This window comes from Zalophus californianus, chromosome 15 (genome assembly GCF_009762305.2).
Source record: "Zalophus californianus isolate mZalCal1 chromosome 15, mZalCal1.pri.v2, whole genome shotgun sequence".
Taxonomy (NCBI): domain Eukaryota; kingdom Metazoa; phylum Chordata; class Mammalia; order Carnivora; family Otariidae; genus Zalophus; species Zalophus californianus.
In genome coordinates, this window is record NC_045609.1 from 78,954,821 (window position 1) to 78,973,427 (window position 18,607).

Here is an 18,607-nt window from a genome sequence, read left to right on the forward strand (position 1 = left end):
GATAGCAAATTTATGTCTCCTCCCCTTTAACGTGGGCCACCATCTGACCAATAGAATACAGAAATGACACTGTGCCAGTTTCTGGATCCAGGCCTTAGGAGATTGGCAGCTTCTACATTCTGTTTAGGGGAACATTTACTCTTGGAACCTATCCTCCATACCATAAGGAAGCTCCAGACAAATGGAAAGGCCATGTAGAGGTCACAGGTGAGCTGCCAGCCAAAGACTGTGTCACCCGTCAGCCATGTGCATGAGGCTTTGGGACATCCAGCCCCACTGAGCCCTCAGATGGCTCTGGTTCTAGCTTTTGTCTGACTGCAGTTACATGAGAACCCTCCCTCAACATGAGAACCACCTAGCGGAGCCCAGCCAACTCACAGAACCATGAGAGAGATTTTTAAGTTACTGTGCCAGGCACCTACTGGGCCCTTTTGACCTGGAGATTCACCTCCTTCAACTTTGGAAAATATTCTTGTATTACTTCCTTGATAATTTCTTCCTTCCACTTTTTTGTTCCATGTCTGCATGTGTGACCTCATGGATTGATTCTCTAAGCCTCTAATATTTTTTCGTATTTTAAGTCTTTAATTCTATTTTTTTGACATTTTTTGTTTGCTTTCACTCTTCTATTGAATTTTTTAGTTCAGGCTATGTGGGAGGTTTGGTTCTTATTTGATTTTGCTTTTGTCTGCTCAGCGAGCATCAGGGGAGGGTGGGACAAGGTGAAGGCACAGGCTCTGCTTATACCTGTTTTTAATTTTCAAATGTTCAACCCCAGTTCTGCTCCCTCCATTGTTCCTGGTGTTTCAGAGTCTCTCCTGGGTCTGCAGTGCAGACTGGGTCTTGTTGGGCCTGAGGCCCCACCACCCACTCTTACCCCAGCTCTAGGCTGAGCCTCCTGTGCCCCAATTCCTCCAAGTCCAGACCTCAGTCCACTTCCCGGTGCCCACAAACACGGAGCAATTGCTTGACTGATGTGCCGTCCCAGTTTGCTTCGCTAGGGTCCCAACAAACTTAAAAAAAAATTCCTTTGCTATCACTTCAATGAATTCTCAGAGGAAAGGAGCTCCATCTGCTTCGTTAATGAGAATTTCTTTTTCACTGTGTCAGGAGATAATAGGCTTAAACATTATCCTTTTATTTTCATAAGTCCGCTGTTTGCTGTCATAACATCACTTTGAATTATTTTCCTCTCAGAATTTTAAAATAATCAACAGCCCGAAGCACTGCCTGTGAAACGTTTTGTTTTTCTTGTGTTCTCTGCCATATGCCAGACATTTTCAGCAAGGCTGCATTTATGTGAATTTAAGTCGGGCAAATAAGTAATACGCAATAAAAATATTAATGGAACCTCATTTTATGAGCAAATTTGAAAACATTGCAAATCTCGCCAAATTAAAACAATTTTTTGCTTGGGGTAGTTAATTAGTGTTTGGGTGGAGAAGCATTTCAAGGCTGGCCGGTCAAATGAAGGGTTAACGCTGCACGGTGTTGCCACACGGTGGCGCCATTTCAGACGCTCAGCCGCGGCTGGCGGTTTTTCGTGGGATGGTGGGAACCACCCGGTGCCTGGGCCCTGGGACTTTGACTTGTGATCTCAGTGTAATAAAAAAACAAAACAAAACAAAGCAAAGCAAAGCAAAAAAAAGGCACCATTCTTACATCTCAAGGCATTTTCAACCAAGCATTATGCGTTAGTACAAATGCAAGCACTGAAAACTGCTCCTGGTTGAATTAAGTGGGAACCAAAGTTAGATGCAGAAGAAAGCCTGAAACACAGCCCGCGCGGCATGCCAGGAGGTCACTCACAGAAGGCGCCCTGCACAGTGGGAGGGGTGATGCTGGGGAGATTAAAACAGGCGCTAAGGAGAAAATCCGCCCCAGCGACCATAGACACAGGCCCTCTGGAATATCTGCTTTACCTCTAGGCTTGTGCTCATGGGAACATTTGACTTACATGATCTGAGTGTTGAATTACCCAAGAACTTCAGAAAAAAGTCTTGCCAAATGTGATCGCTGTGAACAATTCTATTCCTGAATAAAGGCTTTCTGTTTGCAGAGGGCTTTTATGTACATTGTCTTGTTCAGGCCTCGCTGGGCCTGTGGAGAAGGTGGGCGGTGGGTGTGTTTCACACACCATGAGGCTCGTGGGCACCTGCTCCAAGTCCCGGCTGCAGGGGAGATGAGCCAGGGCCCAGGCATCCAGCCTTCAGACTCCTCCTTTGGAACCCACAGATGGGGCCTTCGTATGACGGGCTCCTTCCAACCCAATCAAAGACGTTAAATATGGGAAAAAGAAAGAAAGAAAGAAAGAAAGAACAAGAATCAAGGTCAATTGAATTCAGTGCCTGAATAGCAATTTTGAAAATTAAATATTTCTAATGGAAATTAGATTACTTAAAAAATTTTCAGGGCCCCTGGGTGGCTTAGTCGTTGAGCATCTGCCTTTGGCTCAGGTCATGAACCCAGGGTCCTGGGATGGAGCCCTGCGTTGGGCTCCCTGCTCAGTGAGGAGCCTGATTCTCCCTCTCCCTCTGCCTGTCGGTCTGCCTACTTGTGATCCCTCTCTCCCTCTGTCAAATAAATAAATAAAATCTTTAAAAAATTGTTTTTTTCTGTGAAGAATTACTATTCACATGAGGTAAAATTCCTAGAATAGAAAAATATGTGGGGAGAAAATCCTCCTCCTTCCCTGTCCCCCAGTTTTTGCCCCTTCCTGGCGGTAGCCACTTACTGTCACCAGTTGCTTTTGTGAATTTCCAGAAAGTCATTATTTTAAATATTTTTATACATTTTGTAAAATAATGTAGGGCACCCGGGTGGCTCAATCGGTTAAACATGCGACTCTTGTTTTTGACTCAGGTCATGATCTCAGGGTCGGGAGATCGAGCCCCGTCTCAGGCTCCGTGCTGGGCATGGAGCCTGCTTAAGATGCTCTCTCTCCCTCTGCCTATGTCCCTTCCCCATTAAAAAAAAAGATATATATATGCACAGTGCTGTCTGATTTTTTCAGAACATAGAAATACATACTACACATAATGTAGTATGCACACATAAACTGATACCTTTTTTTACACAGATGATAACATATTATACATACTGCTATGTACCTTAATTTTTTTTCCCACCCACCTATGTATCCTGGAGAGTTTTCCCTGTTGGTACCTAAAGGGATCCATTCTTTCTAACGGTTGCTTTGTTTTCCATCGTACGGTTGCACATTTAATGCATTCAATACCGATGGAATTTTAGGCAGTTTTGCCAGTTAGAGATGGGCTAAGAGTAACTGCTCATCTCCCTTTCTCAAGAGAGCACGCTGACATTTTCAAAAAGGACAACCTGATTTTATGAGGTTGGTAGAAGCTGACAATGACCGATTCCTGTTTACCAGAAGCACCTCTAATTTTATACTTTGTCATTTTGTTCTGTTTTTAAGGCTGCTTTGTTTTGAAAAGTGGCTGGTCCTGGCCAAAATATAGAATGGCCCCAAGTAAATGAAATTGCAGCCCCAGGCGGTTGAGACTCTCTCCAGGTCCCAAACAAAACGTAGAGTGAGAACAACAGAGATCTGCAGGCTCTGGGTACCTGCACGCTCCCTGGCCTCTGTTATTCTCCCTCAGGGCTGCAGAGCCTTCTGGAAAGCTGCTGCCTAGCCTGGGTCAGATTGCTTACACGCTGCCGTTTCCCAGGCCAGCGTTCCCAACCTTAAGCCAATGCACATTTATAGAACACTTCCATGTGATCCTGGGGGAAGACAGACCACGGGCGGAGGGCAGTGCTGAAAAGTCCTAACATCGGGAAGAGAGGGCCTGTTCTCAGCTCTCTGCTCCTCATGCTCAGAGGATCCTGGGTAAGTAAGTCTCAGACTGACGGCTTTCTTCTTTGAACAACGTGTGGCTTTAAACTGGTTTGGCTACTGAGATTAGAGGGGATAAATACATTTCTTTCTTTTCTTTCCTTATAAAGGGAAGTTAAAGGCACATTTGTGCTTCTTATTTCCACGCCCCCCCCACCCCACCCCACTATCTCCTAAGCTGCATGAAATGTATTTTTTTCTTTCCAATAAGTTACTGTCTCCTTTTGGTAGAATAAGTCCCCGTTGATCTAGACCTTGGTCCCCTCATCAGTAAAATAAGGGTTTTTTGGCGAGATGAAATTTCATTCTTCTGGCCTCTGTTATGATTCTGCCCATTGCAAATTGGATTTTCAAGTATTTGCGGTTCTTTGGAATGACGATTTAATAGACCCCCTGAGGCCCTAATACACGGAGACCTTATGAGAAAAAGTTATTTTAAAACTCCTGATGATGTTGACTTTGACATGTTTGCAGTGTTTCTCTAGACTCTACACAAGTACCTTTTCAGACCAGTTTTGGTGTTGCGCCTGCCAATTCGAGCTGCCATGTGATTTCAACAAACACTGTGTTTCTGAGTCTGACTTGGTGTCAGAACTGAATCATCAGGCCACACCCAGGGAAGGCAGAGTGCTGAGCCTCATTTGAAAATCTAGTTTAGTGAACCCTAGTGGAGTGTGTGTGTGTGTGTGTGTGTGTGTGTGTGTGCGCCCGTGTGGGTCATATTTCATAGGATATTCCATGAAACAGAAATGCCCAGACTCAGACCACATACCCTCTAGTGTGTAATGTCTGCATATGCGTGTGTATAGGGGGCAAAACTCCTCCGATTTCAGCTGCTGCTCCCAGATTGGCAGGCCGTCCTTCCTAGTGAGTACCTGTTGGCTACTTTGGGATTGTCCTGTGCTCAGGTTCAGCCGGCAGGGCCCTCTTGCTTCTGTCCATGTCCTCCTGCACAGACACCAATATCAGGTGGGTCTTGTGGCTGTTGGGGGTTGATGTTCAGGAAAAGTCTTATGGTCTAGTTTTGTTTTAAAAGTCCAGAGGTTTCAGTTTTCCTATCTTGTGGCTCAGTTTATATGGGGAGATTTGGGAAGATCTAAAAACTCTGCTACCACCGTGTTCCCAGACTGCCCCTTGTCAGGTTTGTCATCGCAGTCAGGAGACTGGCTTGCTTCTGCAGTAGCTCTAATGGGTAGTGATAAGGGTCTGGCCCAGGCGCAAAGGGAACGGGGAGGAAGGGGAGAGTGAAAGACACACGGGGAAGGAGGAATCCAGAGGTCTCCGTGAATGTGCGTCGGAGAGATAAGACGAATGAAACAGAGGGGACATTAAAACACAATCATGCCTCCCTTCAGTTCTTTCAGCAAACCCTCAAGTGACCCCATGTCCTGGGTCCTGGGAATAACCCCGGAGCCTGCGGAGCACCTGGGCTGGGGGGGAGGCAGATGCCAAGCAGCAATCACTGTGAGCTGCAGAATTACCATGAGGGTCCCAGGGGATGTGACTGAAAGAACCCAGTCCTGTCAGTGGACATGGGAAAGTCAGGAGAGGGTTTGGGTCCAAGAAGAGAGATAGCAATTTACATTTCAGGGCGCCTGGGTGGCTCAGTTGGTTAAGCGACTGCCTTCGGCTCAGGTCATGATCCTGGAGTCCCGGGATCGAGTCCCGCATCGGGCTCCCTGCTCGGCAGGGAGTCTGCTTCTCCCTCTGACCCTCTTCCCTCTCGTGCTCTCTATCTCTCATTTTCTCTCTCTCTCGAATAAATAAATAAAATCTTTAAAAAAAATAAATTTACAGTGCAAGAGGTTAAGTAACTGTGAATCTTCTAAATAGAAATCTCCTCCAGAGTTAAAAACATGGTAGGTGCAGGAGGAAGTTGGGAATGGGGGCCAAGATTTGGAGCCTTCTGCCTGGACTCAGCAGAGGAAGTTAGGGAGCCAGTGGGATCATCTGAGGAGACCAGGCTGGAGGACCAAAGCCTGGATCTTATTAGATGGCTCCCCTGAGAGGGTGGGAGGAGAAACTGGAGAAGGCGAAGGAGAGCCGGATTTTGTAGCGCCTGCCCAAGTGGACAGAAGTCCGGGGAAAGCGGGGGCGACAGTGTCGGATGCTGTGGGGATGAGCAAAGGCCAGAGTCTGCAGATTCCGGGCAACTTCTGAGTGTGGTGTGAATCGGGGAACTTCTGTTGAAAGAAACAGAAACTCGCTTTGAGTTGAGAAGACGTAGCTCTGGGCTGTAGCAACTCCTTGCATCCCGGCTTCTCAGCTAGCGCGGGTCTGAGGGTGGGCTGGTGTCTGCTGGGCTCCTAAACTTGCTCCTCCCTCAAGTCATCATGCATTGTCTCCGGGTCTCTCTGGCACTGATCCCAGCCTCCATTCCTCATTGCCTGGTGATTTATGGCCCCCCCCTTGATTGACTTCCAGGGCCGCCATTACATATCAAGAGACAAGATCTGATTGGCCCAGCTCAAGTCCATGAGCGGTGTCGAAGAGGTGGATTGGTGCGGTAGGCAGGATGCTGCCTCAGTGGGAGGTGGGGAATGAGGGAGAACGAAAAATGAGCCATTTTCAGAGCAAAGGACAATGACAGGCCCTCAAAAGTTGTTTGCTCAAACGTGTGATTTTATGGGAGTGGAGAGGTAATGCTGGTTGCAATGATGGGTGCTGCTAACTACACGCAAGGGCGTGTGCAGAATGGGCCAGGGGTGTGCAGGGTGTAGGGGACAGCACCAGGACAAATGCAATTCACCAGACGGTGGCGTACCGTCCAGAAGAAAACCCAACTCACGAGGATGCTGACCGTGCTCCAAATCTCTGATTCCTGAGATTAGAAGCCTGGGTGAGATGGTCCATCCCAGCACAGGAAGTCTTATCCCAACACAGAACATAGGGCAGGGGACTGAGGTCCAGGTGGTGAGACAAGGGAGCAGCCGACCCTGCCCAAGAAACGAGCACACTCTTTGTGGGCTCATCTGAACCCTGGGAGGGTCACTGGACAGTCCACGATCTTTGTCCTAGGGTTCCTTAATTTAGCTGTGTTTAGAAGAGGTAGATACCAGTGTGTTTTTATAATCCCAGCCTGCTGTGGCAAGTCTGTGCGTGTGTTTCAATCTCGTGAAACGGCTGTGTGTAGCAGGAGCAGCTCGAGAGAGTTACCACCTTGCCAACGTTTCATAAATGTTGTTAATGAGGGTGTTTAAAATTGACACAGTGGAGAGATCCGCTGGGACGGCTGAGCGCTCCGAGTTTGTGACCTAAAAAGGGGAAATTCTGCTCCACACAAGTCAGAGAATAGCCTCAACAGAGCCCCGTGCCAGGATTGGTGCCAAAGAATTATAAAGAGATTAAACCCAGCGACACAGGCTGATGTTGTTCTAGCAAAGAGAGCTGACTCTGTGTAGCCGAGCTGCTCACATCGGTCCAGGGATGACTAAAATTGGTTGTGTCTCAGTGTTCTGGGGCTCCAAAGAAATTCCCAGCCTCTACCAAAGGACTGCCTCTCCTCAGAGTTGTTGCCTTCCATGCTTATCAAGTCCTGAGTTGCAAGGCTCAGACCACGCATGATTCTTTCTTTCTAGTTGTGCTCATTTGTAAGTGGGGCCAAGCTTTTCGTTTTGAGAGGACATGATTTTGCTGGTCAGTCTGGGAGCTTAAAAAAGCAAGGCCTAGTATTCACTTCTGGTCATTCAAAAGCCCACTCCTGCGAATATGTTTCTGCTGAAACGGATAATGAGGCTCAAGTTAGGATCTGACAAAGTTATTTTGCGTCTCATGTTTCATAGCCAAAGGATGAGACAACCAACCCTTGAGTCCTGGTCAGTCACAAGATCATCCCCTCATGTGTTCCAGTTCTTTGAAGAACACTTGGTGGTGTTTTTGTTTGCATCACCTGGTGGAAGTTTCGCTATTTGGCATGTCTTGGGTGTGCTTCCCTCGCCCCCAACACCAGCCTGCTCTACCGCCCCGGGACTGCCCCTGCTTTGGCAAATGCCTCTCCCTCATGGAGCATAAACAAGGAGATTCAGGCTGACTTGTCTTGGTGAACAGGTGGGAGGGGAAATGACCCAACCACAGATGCCCATCTTGGACAAACAGCTAGATAGAGAAGGAACAATGCCCATTGGGCAGTCAGTCATTAGTACCAGATTTCTTATCAGATGGGCGGATCCTACTGGGAGAGAATTCAGGAAGTTATCCTTTGGGAGCTGTGTTTATACATGGCAAGATTAGTCCTCAGGCCCACGTTCCGGAAGCCAGACAGGGGTCAGACACATGGTCCTAGGAACCAAACCAACGGGGGTGAGAGAGGGGGGCTGAGCTGGGGCTTGGGAAGCAGTGCTTGGGCTGAGCTCCCCTGGAGGCGCCGGGTCCCACATCTGAAGTGCAACCAGGAAACTTAATCATTAGGTTTAGCTTCCTTCTGTCTTCTCTGCTGTTTTTCTGTACAACTAGGTCTACCTGTGCTTTCCACAGATTCATGGAGGGCCGAGGTGGGCACATGAGAAATTGCGCTCCAAGATTGTTGTTCAGTTATTTTGAAGATATCTTCACTGTCTTTGTTTTCTTCCTGTCTTCAAGTTATCCTGAGGGTCTGGTGGTTGCACACATTGACTTTCTCTTGCTCATTGTTTTATATCTTTTGAGGAGGAAGTATTGGGATGCAGGTCACTACCCCAAAAGTTAGTTAGAAAAAAAAACAGGAAAATATGATTAAGATGTTCTTTTTGTTCTTGTGGAAAGCCCTATAGTCTGAGCAAATGGGACTTAACAAAGTCTTGTTTATAAGGACTTTTAAATTATATGGTAATTATTATTAACCTGAAATTTTTAAAGATAGGTTTACAATAAAACTATCTGAAGAAGAAAAGTTTTAAAAAGCTATTTTCTATTTTACATAATAAAATTGCTTGATGTTAGCTGAAACTCTAAGTCTTAATAATTGCATTTGTCGTATTATGTCATATAGAAGGCAAATACCTTTAATTTCTTAGTGCAGCTCTAACCTATGGCTCATCAGTATAATATCTTGGCTCCAATATAACTGGCACTGATATCCCATCCACACTCAAGATTTCTGCCGGGTCTGCCCTCCCCCCATCTCCCCCCACCCTCCCCTTGGCCTGCAGTTCCCAATTATGTTCAGACTGCATTTGATTTCCAAAAATGACAGCACAGTTTAGCGTTTGGATTCAAATGATGTCTGAATGTTTGTGGGTTTTAACAGCCTGTTTTCATAAGAAATATGGTTTTGCTAATATCCAGTATGCACAGGACTATATGAAAATTGTGAGTAAGGAGAATCTTGTATTTGAACGTGTCATCAAATATATGTTTTAACAGGAGGAAAAGAGACCCCTTATTGCAAACCAGTATGTGGCTTCACATTTCCATTTTGGGCTAAGGGACTGTGCACTGTTTAGAATGTGGGATGCTCAGAGCATCATCCTCAAAGAGATATAAGGCAGTGATACTCAGTCTGGCATGGGCCAAGTTGATGCTACTGATCACCAGTCAAGGGGCTATGCTTGTAAATTGTTATTTTACCATGGGAGAGGAACAGGATCCATCTATCGATCCTCCATCACGTGACATCCTTTGTGCTCCAATGCACAGATCTTCGGGATGGCCAGCCAGAGTTGGGTGTAAGCTGGTATAAAGGAAAGTGAAATGGGTTGTTCCTCTGGGTTGTTTTCTTGGTCTCGGCTGAGATCTTTTGGTGTCTGTTGCCAGCAGTGGGCTGGCTAGCTCTCAGCACCTACTCATCAGCCGTGATGCTGAGGGTGTGATAAGTGTAGCCCCAGAAGAAGGCAAATTTAGGTCGGCCCTTGAGTAAAAGGGCCAGCCTAAGATAATGGTTCATAAGGTCAGCCAGATTGTCCCTGTTGGTCCTCAGGCCTGACCCACTGACCATTGTGCAGCCCAAGCCTAGTGGTGTCATTACTGTCCAGAGCCCTGGGATACTATCTCATGGAATCATGGGTGGGACCTCAATTATGGAGCAACAGTAAGAACTTTCCAATGATCCAGTGTAACTCTCTCCAGAGGAGATGCCTCAGGACAGAGAACTTCCCATCACTGGAGGTATTCAAGCAGACCCAGAGATTCCATGATTATTCCCAGGTTCTGGTTTAGACGTGCAAAACCTAGAAAGCATCATCACCAAAAGTACCTGGCCTCTGTCCCCCAAAGAGCCAGATTCCAGCTGATGAACTAGACCCCTCAAGACCTGTATCAAACATCCCAGGCTGTGACTGCCGGTGGAGACCCCAGGTCTCTGCATTCAAAGGCAGCGCAGGGCTACAACGCTCTCCTGAGCCAAGAAGAAGCCCCTGTGCTTCTGGAGATGTCCTCCATCCCCACTCTAGTGGCAGCCCTCCCACCGCCTCCAGGTACACTGTGTGTCCTTGCTCACCCAGCCCTCCACCTGCTCTCCACCCGGACAGTCCCGACCCCCATGTCTGATCCTGCCAACTGGTGCCCCCAAGTCCGTCCCCCATTCACAGTTCTCTGGGTTCAATACCTTCCTGCTTGATCTATCCTACAGCAGGTCTAGGCTCGCCTCCCACCTCCCCTGCAACCTCCTCGACCATCCAGGCAGAGACAAGCTATACAAAACGAGATGGTTTGTAAACAGCAAACACTTGGAAACAACTTGGTGTCCACTGCAGCTATTAAATCGGATGTTACAGGCACAAGGGATTGTTTTTGATATGCCACTATGAAATGGAAAGTAAAAAGCAGTTTCAAAAAGATTACAAACAGGGGCACCTGACTGGTTCAGTCGGTAGAGCATACGACTCTTGATCTCAGGACTGTAGGTTCAAGCTCCATGATGGGTGTAGAGATTACTTTAAAAAATTAACCCCACCCTTTTTTTTTAAGATTTTATTTATTTGTTTGACAGAGAGAGACACAGCGAGAGAGGGAACACAGGCAGGGGGAGTGGGAGAGGGAGAAGCAGGCTTCCCGCCGAGCAGGGAGCCCGATGCGGGGCTCGATCCCAGGACCCTGGGACCATGACTTGAGCCGAAGGCAGATGCTTAACTGACTGAGCCACCCAACCGCCCCCCAAAATAAAAATCTTTAAAAAACAAAACAAAAAACCCAAAAAGAGTACAAACAGTATGCATGATCCCTGATTTTGATTCTGTGGATTTTATTTAAGTTTACAAATGTACGCTCACCCAGACGTCAGTTGGTGTTTCTCTGCGCCTTTAGACTCCAGTTCAAGTCTGTGCCTAGAGGATCCCCAAGGTGCACCCCATGATTTCTGTGAACCCCCCAGGGCTTGTATACTCTGGTCTCCTCTGCTCTCAAGCGCCTACTTGACTACTGTATTGACCCAAATATGAATAAAATGCAGCTCCTTCTTCAAGTTCCAGCCCCCCAGCCCCTGGCAAAAGTAAAACACAGCAGAACAAAGTGCTCACAAAGCATTTGTGACTGTGGTCGTGTGAAGATCTGGGGCCCAAGAGGAGGGCTGTGTGCCACAGTGGAGGGAAAGTGACGTTGGGCGTGATTGTTACTCGAGTGTCCTCCGCCTGCATTCAGGGCCAGCCCCCCTGACCTTCCTCCATCGTTCTCTATCTCACATCAATGCCCAGGTCCTTCTGCACCCCTGTGTCCTCTTCTTTGACCTTCACCTCAGGAACCAAACCTCCTTAACTCTCCTTTCACACAGGGAGGCCCTTAGCCATCTGAGCTGCAGTTCCTGCCAATCCTTGACACCTACACAGACTAAATTCGGTTCTTTGCCCAAAGAGTGTTTCTTCCCAAGAGAAATTCTGGTGCCAGGTTGTGAATCAGCTGGACTAGGCTGCTGGAGGGTGAAGGGGAGCTGAGATTTAAATTTGGGCAAGCTACCAAAGGTCTCTGGCCTTGATTGATCATCTGTAAAATGGGGGCATTAGACTAAGTCAGTGCTTCTCCACATAGAGTAGGGCTCACCAGAGTATAGACTGGCCATGGGTGTGCCAGGATTCCAAGCCCCTCGACCTGTGGTGTGGTCAGGTGGGGCCCGGCCAGGGGACGAAGACTCACGCAGCCTTGTCCATGTCCCCAAGTCAGGGGCTGGGCACATGTCTTCATAGTAGAGTACGTGTGCCAAGACGTGAGAGGTCGGGAAGCCCTGCGATGAGCTAGAGCTCTCGTGCGCCCCGACTCTAAAGCTGCTGGTAGAGACTGACATTGGCCTGACAGGAAGTCTGTGTTATGATTGGGTGACAGTGGGTTGCTGGGGTGGTGGGGAATCCCAACTACATCTTATTAAAGTCAGAACTGTTGAATGGAAGGAACTCACCTTGTCATTCGTTGAATGGAACACACGTTTATTGGATTCCAAAGCAGGGAGCACGAAACCCGGAGAAAGGAGATCTGGGTTGGAATCCCAGCTCTGCCAGCCTATCAGCCAGTCGAGTCAGAAGACAGAAGTGTCTCGGTTATTTTAGCAGAAAGAATTTGATGTAACGACGTGTTATCTAGGTAAAGAGCAAGGCAGAAAAGCCAACTCGGAGTTATGACAGAAAGTGGCGCCTGCAGGAGGCGGTTATCACATGCAGGGCTTAGGGAGCAGAGAGAAGCTGGAATTATTCAAATTTAGAAGCTTGGAGGAGGGCCCCACAGAAGGGAACCTCAGACCCCTGTGGAGGGAGCCCCAGCCGTGAGGCGAGCTCTGCAGGCGTTGGGACGACTGCACAGGGGACGCCAGCGCTGCAAGGCGGGGGGACTGTCCCCCGCCACCCCGCTCCTGAGGTGAAGCCATGAGGCTGGACGCTGCTCCCAGAACTGGAAAAACAGACCGGAAGGAGTGTGTTCTCCTTCTTCCTTCCACCTCTGGCCTCTGCCTCCTCCGGCAGGGCCTAGCAAGAGCAGCCGGCCAAGTGGAAGCCGGCTGGCAGAGTCCCCCGCTGGAATACAGTACGTTTGAGGCTGGGAGGGTAACTGCATGACTGGCCCAGCCTCTCCCCAGCAGCGGGGCTGGGTGCAGTGGTCTCTGGTCCCTGGGGCAGGAGCGACTGATTTCTGAGTTCCTCCCAGTCCCTGCCTGCTACAAGGCCGGGCTTCTCCCATCTGAATTTCCTGGTGGCCTCAGAGATGGGGGAGGCTGGGGGAGAGTGGCGGGGAAGATCTGTCCTGTCACTCAAACCCCACAGAGCAGCCAGGTCCCTGCCAGAGCAGAAAGCAGGCGAGGTCCCTCAATAAATCCCCTTCCCAGGCTACGGCTGTTTGTTTGTATTAAAACGGGAACATGATAACAGAGCTATAAGTAGCTCCACGCTCAGCTGTGCAAGGTAGGGAGTTAGAACAACTGCATTCAGCCACGGGAGGGAGAAGATGAGGTCTCCTGCCTGCTGGGGCCATCCGTGGGAACAAGCAGCTGGCTGAGGTCGCTGGGCACGTCAGGCAGCCAAAGTCACCGCTGGTCAGGTGAACCTGAGCTCGCCTTCAGTGAGCGGACAGAAGCTGGACGCCTCCAGCCGATGCCTCCCCACATGCTCAGCTGACACAGGGCCTGACTGGCTGGATGCCACTGTGGCCCGAGGGCAATGCCACAGCAGGGAAGGCAGGTCTCCCCTGACCTTGCTAGTCTGGTCCGGAGGCGACCGCAGAGGCCCGCTCAGGGGGAGCACGCCTGTCTGAGTCTAGACCGGGCTCCAGCCCCTGCTCGCTGGGACACCAGGGTAGATCATTCCCACCCTCCTGGCCTCGGCTTCCCCATCTGTGAAGGAGGTGCCGGTGAAGATGATCTCCAAGCTTCTTCCAGCACTAACAACCTAACGTGCTCAATGAAGAAGAAAAATCAAAACTTCTTAAGCCTTTAAAACAGAAACATCCCCATCCCGTTTTTTAACATAGAGAATAAAAATCCCTAAATAGAAAACTTGGTACAATTGTCTGATGTAGCAACAAATCCCAGCAGGCTGTTCTCACAGGACAGTGGGGGTGAGTTGCAAAACCTCTCTGAGCCTCCGTGTTATCATCGATGCCATGGGGCCGGCGTGATCTCGTCTCTGATTTCCCAGCTCCCGCCGCCTCCCACCCTACACGTAGCACGTAAAATGGGGCATGGGCCCGACCTGGACATCGCAATCCGGGTCTGAGCGGCGTCCCCCACCCACAGGTCTCTCCGCGCCGCTCAGCTGCCGTGCTGGTTCTCACGTTTCCATTTCCCCTCCTCCTCCACACTTGGCCCCAGGCCCCATTTCCCCGGTTCTGCTCTCGGCTCCTCCTAGCTGTGCTCTGGCTACCCAGCCCTGCTAGGCTGTCTCAGCCACCACAGCAAGTGACCGGCCCGTACCTGGCACTGTTCGCAGATCAACTGGGGCGGGGCGGGGGGGGGGGGGGTAGGTCGCATCAGCTGGGACCCTCCCAACCAGTTCTGGTTGCCAACAGCTAAAAACTCCATGTTCTACTCCAGAAGTCAATGAGCAGAAAAAGAAATGAGAGAAAAAGGCCATCAATTACCTTTGAACTGTATGGAAAAATCTTCCAAGGTGGGAGCATCACATCCTTCGTGAATGTAGGGCCTGGGGCCAACCAGACTCCATCCTTCCTCTTACTCTCCGCTGGTCTTTGACCATGTGACTTGATCCCTCTGGGCTTTGGTTGTTCATCCATAAAAAGAGAAAATACCTACCCCATGGCCTCGCCGTAAGTATTAAAGAGCGCACGAGCGCCTCAATGCTTGGTACATAAAAAAGCTCAATATTTATAGAACGCATGAAGACATGGATTAATGAATCAAAGACTGTCCTATCTTACATTCGGGGTATTTTGGGATTTTTGATGATGCGACACCAGTAAACCAACTGAGAAACAAAAATCCTCCCAAACAATTATCTTTTAAAATGAATTTTATATATTTAATCTATGGGAGAGTAGGTTGAGATCAGCTGGCTGTTTAGGCTCCGTACAGAAACAAGTGGGTAGAAGAAACCTGTGTGGATTCAGTCTCGTTTGTGGCAAGCCACTGGAATGAATTAGAAGCCTAAACTGTGGATCCTTTTTAAAGATAGGCAGTTTAACTCACCTGAGGACATAGAGGTACTCTAGCTAAGTTAACACCTGGTGCCCAGCGATGCCCACGGAGAGGGACAGGATCGGAATGGTGTGTCACCAGCCCAGTAAACATTTCAGTGTAAATGGCTTGTTCAAAAGTTCTTGAAACAATTTACTTTCTTCTTATTGAGTGTGTTATAAAATGTCTTAGTCACCATGGGTTTCTTCCAGTGTACAAGTCAGTTTAGCTGAGCTTTTATTTCAGATGTACTGATTTCTAAGTAGTCGCACCCAAATTCGTGATTTTACTGAAGGGATAAAAAGAAGGCAGTATAAGCCTTGTTTCACTGAGGGATTTGCCTACTGGGACTCCAAACAGACCCACTGCCAGCAATGATAGAACAGGCAGCAGTTTATCTAGGGCTTACTCTGTTCCGAGAGCTTTACTGAAATTAACTCACGACAGCCATGCGAGGTAGGTATTGCTATGATTCCCATTTTAGAGATGACAAAACCGAGGACACAGAAATTAAATAATTTGCCAGAATTTACACACCAGGTAAGTGGTGAAGCTAGTATTCATGTGACAGTAGTCCGGTTCATAATCCCAACCCCTGCCTCCAAACGGAGGTTGTCGCAGAGATGGACGAGGGAACCCATACACATGTGTGTTCAGCCATGTGTGGTGGGAAATGGGAATCTGGTTGCTTGCTTAATGTCCAGCTTGGAAGAAGACAGAGAGGGCAACTGATCAGCCATGGACACGTGTGGACTGGTAACTCAAGGAGACTGATATTGAGGTTCCATCAGAGCACTGCCCTGGGGAGAGGTGATCATGACTAAGGAATGTGGACACTCTGGATTCCATAGTGCCTGGCATCTGAACACGTCCCCAGTGCCCAGCCACTCTATTACAAGAGATGGAGCACCAGCTTCTGGGACGGAAGCTGAGAAGTTGGCCTATTCATTTGTTCTCTTCCCCACTGGCCGTGGCCACCTCCGGGCAGCAGTGTTAGGATGGGCATCAGTGATGATGCCCAGTATCCAGCAGTCCTGACAGTGGTCATGGGACCAACAGTGGCAGCGACAGTGATATTAGTAGCGACCCATGAGTTGACCGAGGAGATGGTTCATGGAAGGAATACGCACTGACGAAGGTATACAGCTGAAATTGAATCCGGAACGTTCCCCACCTTCAACGTCCTTATGCGACTCCGCCGTTTTGGTTGGCCAGCCTCTCTTCCTCCTTCTCTCCCCCAGGAGTGTGCCTCCAATTCTTTTTTTCTATGCTTGGCCCCTGTTGCCCCCTGAATGACCTCTCTTCATTTCCAGTTGGCTCATCCAAGATATTTCACATAAAAAGATTCTCTTCCCTAGAAGAATTCTCCTGTGACTTGGCAGGGCGGCGGTGGCGGCGGCGGCGGCGGCGGGGGTGGGGGGGGAGGCAAACATTCTGTTTCTCATCCCACCAATCCTTAATTGCACAGAAACCTGGTGTTAATAAACATAAAAGTAACAGTTTTCAGACGCTCCTCCCGCCTCCCCCCTCCCCCATGGAATACTTTTTTTAAACAATAGGAGATGCAGAACCCCAAGATATGAAACACACACACCTTTAAGACAGGAGGCGAAATTCACGTAACACAAAATTAACCATTTTAAAGTGAACAATGTGGTTATATTTACCACATTCCCAATGCTGGGCAACCACCACTTCTATCTAGTTCCAGAATATTTTCATCACGCTGAAATAAAACCCCGAACCCATCAAGAAGTTACTCACCCTGCCCCCAGCCCTTGTGAACCATCAGCCTGGTTTCTGTCCCTCTGGATTTGCCTCTTTTGGACATTTCCTATCGGTGAAATCACACAATATGTGACCGTTTGTTTTTGCCCTTTTTCACTCAGTAAGTTTTGAGGCTCGTCTGAGTTGGTTACATGTATCAGAACTTCACTCCTTTTCATGGCTGATTAATATTCCGATGTATGGATCTATCACAATTTGATTATCCATTCATTTGTTGAAACATATACACTTCTGCTCTGTCCGAACCACAAGTGGGGGCACCAAGATCCCCCCCACCACATCCAACATGTCCCTCCAAGAAGTTCCTGACACTCCTCCGAGCTTGGTCAGACACCTGGTCTCCAGGGAGGCTCTGATGCAATGCCAACTTGTTTCCCAGGAGGGGTCGCACCCTGTGGCAGGGATCAGGGGCTTCTGCAGAAAGAAAGACTCACAAAACCGAAACCAGCTGCATTCCTGCCAAAGAGTGGCTGCCTGGTGATAATGGGAAGAACCCCGGGAGGTGGAAGGCTGCCGGGCACAAGGGGCTCTGGGCAGCTGCCCATCATCGGTCCCACCCAAGGGCCTCAAGGCCTCCTCCACCCTGATGGGCAGGTCTGCTTCTCAGCGCCCTGGCCAAGCCTGCGGCTTTTTATGACTTCACTTGTTGAAACTCAAGCCACGCCCCGGTAAGTACATTCTCCACACAACACACTATAAACAGGTGCCAGACTGCTGGCGTCATCCTATTTTCACAAGTTCTCTTTGTCTTGCCACATTACTTAGGGTGGGATTCTTCCAGGTGCCAACAGGAAGCCCTTTGCGCATTTTACTCCTTTTCCCCGTGGAAGGTTTTTGTCCCTGCTCTGCGGCATGAAGGGCGAGTGAATGATCTGGAGAGTGAATGCCCTGCTTGCGGGGCAGGACAATTCTGATCGCTTAGGTGCAGCCAATCAGGTCACAGGGCCAGTTTTAGTCTGGATAAGCCCTCTCTGAAAGGAGCCCTGCTCCTGTAATAACGGGGAAAATCCTCTACGCGAACGGCCCAGGCCGCAATGGGCTCAGAAATGCTGATTCCGCGTTTGTGTGATCACAGCGGCTCCGCGCGGCCCGCGGCTCAGGTATGAGGCGCAGCTGGTTTGTGTCAGTGTCAAGGGTGGAGACGGCTTGTTTGCCCAACTGGATGACGTGGGCCAGCGCCTCTGCTTAGGCCTCACCTGCTTCTAAATGGAAGAGAAAGTCCAATTGCTGGAAAGCAGACTTGCCGTGGGCCCGCAGCCTCCAAAGTCCCAGACCTTCCCCGAATGTAAGTAGACGGCAGAGCTGGACCCGCCTTCCTTTCTGGTCTTGGGGGAGCTCGAGGGGCCGGCAGTGCTGTAGCTCAGGAGGAGAGAGTTCCCGAAAGAGCCAAGCCTTCTCTCTGTGGTTTTGAAATTCACACTGAGCCAGAAGTAGGTTTAGTATTTTTTTTTAAGATTTAATTTTTAGGGAGAGAGAGAGAGAGAGCGGGAGCACAAGCAGGAGAGGCAGAGGGAGAGGGAGAGAGAGAATCTCAAGCCGATTCCCCGCTGAGCACGGAGCCCGACACGGGGCTTGATCTCACCACCCCGAGATCAGGACCTGAGCCGAAATCAAGAATCCGAGGCTCAACCGACTGTGTCACCCAGGCGCCCTGAGCCAGAAGTAGTTTTGTCATTGTTACCTTCTAAAAAGCTAGTTCGGGCGCTCTGATTTGTAATGCAGTTATTGAATTTAATCTGGTGAATGAAACGCAAAAATTAATATTACATTGAACTGGGGCACCTGGGGGGCTCAGTCAGTTAAGCGTCTGCCTTCCACTCAGGTCATGATCCCAGAGTCCTGGGATCGAGTCCTGCTTTGGACTCCTTGCTCAGCGGGGAGCCTGCTTCTCCCTCTCCCTCTGCTGCTCCCCGGAATCAGCATTTCTGATCCCATAAAAAATTTTA

At 49.1% G+C, this 18,607-nt stretch overlaps 1 pseudogene; it reads left to right on the forward strand.

Moving 5' to 3' along the window:
• Positions 1 to 3,749: 3,749 nt before the first annotated feature.
• Positions 3,750 to 18,607, forward strand: part of LOC118356320 — a 61,163-nt pseudogene continuing 46,305 nt past the window's right edge.